Below are 3,981 nucleotides of genomic sequence, written 5' to 3'. Positions count from 1 at the left end.
TAACCACCGGTTTCTTGTCAACCCGTTGACCCAAAACTGCACCAATAGTAGTATCACTTGCATCACACATTATCTCGAACGGCTTTGACCAATCGGGTGGTTGCAAGATAGGTGCCTTAACCAAATGTTCCTTCAAAACAGTGAAAGCTTGCATACACTCGTTAGTAAAATCAAACGGGACATCTTTTAATAACAAATTACACAAAGGTTTGGTGATAACACTAAATCCCTTAATGAAACGTCGATAAAAACCCGCGTGTCCCAAGAATGACCTTACACCCTTAACATTTTTAGGAGGTGGCAAAGATGATATTACCCGTATCTTTGCCTTATCCACCTCCATCCCTCTCTCCGAAATCACATGTCCCAACACAATGCCCTCTTGCACCATGAAATGACTTTTCTCCCAACTTAGCACTAAATTTTTTCTCAACGCACCTTTTCAAAACCTTTTGCAATTCGTTGAGACAAGCATCAAAAGTAGTGCCAAAAATGGAGAAGTCATCCATGAATACTTCGAGCGACTCTCCAACCATGTCCGAGAAAATACTCATCATACATCGTTGAAAAGTTGCCGGAGCATTACACAAACCAAATGGCATTCGCCTAAAGGCAAAGGTGCCATATGGACATGTGAAGGTGGTCTTGTGTTGGTCATCCGGGTGTATGGCAATTTGATTATAACCCGAATACCCATCTAAGAAGCAATAATATTTTTTACCCGACAATTTTTCAATAATTTGGTCAATAAAAGGTAGCGGGAAATGGTCCTTAGAAGTGGCGGCATTCAATTTCCGGTAGTCAATACACACCCGCCACCCGGTAACCGGTCGGGTGGCAATTTGTTCACCACTTTCATCCTTGACTACTTGAATGCCGGCCTTCTTAGGCACAACTTGGGTGGGACTCACCCAAGCACTATCCGAAATCGGATAGATAATTCCCGCATCCAACCATTTAATTACCTCCTTTTTTACTACCTCCCTTAGGTTCGGGTTCAACCGCCTTTGAGCTTCTCGTGTCGGTTTGGCATCTTCGGTTGTGATAATTTTATGCATGACAATGGATGGACTAATTCCTTTGAGGTCGGCAATCGTCCATCCAATAGCACCCTTGTTTGCTTTTAACACCTCCATCAATGCTTGCTCTTGTGCCAACTCCAAATTAGAGGCAATAATGACCGGTAAGGTGCCATTATCCCCTAAAAATACATACTTCAAGTGGCTAGGCAAGTCCTTGAGCTCTAACTTTGGTGGTTCCTCCAATGATGGTTTAGTACCCGAATCGATTTCCACCGGTAGACCCTCGAATTGGTGGGTCCATGGTGGTCTACCTTCTTTCACTGCCATAGCATCTTGTGCTTCCTCTTCAACCCGTAGTGCATAAGCATGTACCTGTTCAGAAAAGTCACACAGGCAAATATCCAAACCATCCTCCTCATACTCATGCGGGTTGCATCCATCTACTATGTCTGCCATGAAACACTCATCAACACCGTTAGCATTAGAATTGTTAGTAAAAACATTCAAACGCATTTTTCTGTTTCCAAATGCCATATCAACTGTACCAAATCTACAATCGATAATAGCATGTGCGGTGCTTAAAAATGGCCGACCCAGAATTATGTTTTGTTGTTGTTTAGGGTCCGCCGATGAGTAGTCCAAAACTAAGAAGTCCACCGGGTAATAAAACTCATCAATTTTTACAATAACATTTTGAACCATACCCCGAGGCAACTTATGAGACAAATCGGCCAAAACAACCGTCGTCTCCACCCTTGCTAATGGACCAAAGTCATATTGGTCGTATAAGCCCCCCGGTAAAATGCTAACTCCGGCTCCGAGATCTAGCAACGCCTTAGCCATTTGAAAATTACCTACTTGCACATTAATCAATGGCGTGCCCGGATCTTGGAGCTTAGGAGGAAGCTCCCCATTCAACACCGCACTTACTTGCCCGGTCAAATCCACCCGCTTAGGCACTTTCTTTTTGTTTTGCCTTTTTTGTGTACATAATTCTTTTAAGAATTTTGCATAAGCGGGGACTTGTTTTATTGCATCAAGGAGTGGGAGATTTATTTTAACTTGTTTGAACATATCCCACATCTCCTCCTTTTGAGGACCTCTTGACACAATAAAATTTTTCTTTCCCGGGTCAAGTAGGGCCGATGGAAATGGAACTTGACTCGGTTCACCCTCAACTTTTTCATTCTTTTCACTTTCACCCAAACCCGGTTTTTTAATAATTGGTTCTTTTGGTTTAACCGGTGAAAATTCATCATCACTTTCCATTCCCGTGATATCCTCAACCACCCCCTCGACCAATTCGGGTGACAAATTGGCCTTAAACTCTTTCCCACTTCTTAAAACACTAACATGGTTAATATTAACATTACCTCGTGACGAACCATGTGAAGGGTTTACCTTAGTGTCGCTTGGAAGTTGACCCTTACCTTTCTTCAATTCCGCCACATCGGTTGCTAATTGACCCATTTGGGTTGTTAGTGATTGGATGCTTTTATCACGAACCTCGTCTTTTTGCATTCGCACTTCGTCTAATTGGTTCCGTTTTTGCATCTCCATTTGCATGCTCTTTAGCATCTCCATCACCTCGTTTCCACCCGAAAGTCCCCCTTGTTCTTGACCCGTTTGGTATTGTTTTTGATACCCTTGGTTATTCCCGCCTCGGTACCCACCTTGGTTATTGTAAGATGGCCGTGAACCAAAATTACCTTGGCTACCTTGAAAATTCGGGTTCGCTTGATTTGACGGGTTCCCATATCTAAAGTTCGGATGGTTCCTCAATCCGGGGTGGTAGGTGTTTGAATTCATGTTGTTGTAGTTCCTACCACCTCCTCCTTGACCTTGACCTTGAACCGCATTGACTTCCTCGTATTGCCCTTCCAACATTCCTTGGCAATTTTCAGCCGCATGACCTATTTCATTACACAAAGCACAAACATTATATATTTGGTTAGTGGTTTGAACATTACCATCATCTATGGCGTGCACTTGTGGTCGGTTAGTGGTTGGTCGGGCTCTTCTTGAAGCTTGGGCCTTCCTTTTTGATGTAGTTGCCATGCTTTCCAAAAACTCCCAATCTTCATTCTCATAATTCGTTCCAAACGTCCCTCCGGTGATAGACATCAAATCACGTGCGTCTTCGGCACTCAACCCCTCATGAAAGGCGTTCATCAACTCCCATAACTCAATTCCATGATGAGGGCAGTTTTTAATCATCATGTTAAAACGCTCAAACGCCTCATGAAACATCTCACCGTGTTGTTGTTGAAAGCTTCTCAATCCCTTCCGTGCATCATTGGTCTTTTGGGCGGTGTAGAATTCATCCAAAAAGGTTTGTTGCATCTCCCCCCATGTATATATTGATGCCGAAGGCAAAGTGTACAACCACTTCTTTGCCTTATCCTCCAAAGAAAACTGAAATAAGACCAAGTTGACTTCATCTGCCGAAAAACCTTGACTCCCAAAAGTGTTGCAAATTGAGTCATAGGCCTCTAGATGGAAATACGGCTCCTCCGTTGCTAACCCTTTGTACTTCGGTAAACTTTGCAACGAGTTTGTTCTTACTTCAAACGTTCTCCCTTGGTTGTTGTGAGGGATAACCACCGGTGAAGGGTTTTGAGTAATGATTGGCCTGAAATGTGCCTCTATTCCCCTTGCTTGTTCCCTAAGATGCCTTCTTGGAACACCCAATCGGCCCCTTGGACGAATAGGACCCATTGGTCTTGGTATAGGCCCTTGTGGTGCAATTGGTTGTTGGGGCATCGGTGGGTATTGATTCGGCCTTTGAAATTGTGGGTGTACATGTTGTGGCCTAACTTGTTGCAATGGAATGGGTTGTTGGATTGTTGGCCCTTGTGGTCTTGGCCGAATGTGTTGTGGTATAATTTGTTGTTGTGGCATTCCACCAACACTTGCCATTCCTTGAGATTGACTTTGCAAATACCCAAACTCCCCTTGA

General features: G+C 43.6%; 1 non-coding gene across 1 annotated transcript; it reads left to right on the top strand.

Moving 5' to 3' along the window:
• The first annotated feature begins 3,210 nt into the window (after window positions 1-3,210).
• Window positions 3,211-3,316, top strand: LOC118489505. Its single transcript, XR_004887525.1, has one exon. It is a non-coding gene; the product is annotated as a small nucleolar RNA R71 (small nucleolar RNA).
• Window positions 3,317-3,981: the final 665 nt, after the last annotated feature.

This window comes from Helianthus annuus, chromosome 17, assembly GCF_002127325.2.
Source record: "Helianthus annuus cultivar XRQ/B chromosome 17, HanXRQr2.0-SUNRISE, whole genome shotgun sequence".
Taxonomy (NCBI): Eukaryota; Viridiplantae; Streptophyta; class Magnoliopsida; order Asterales; family Asteraceae; genus Helianthus; species Helianthus annuus.
Note: the sequence above shows the minus strand (reverse complement) of the source record. Positions and strands in the feature narration are given on the sequence as shown.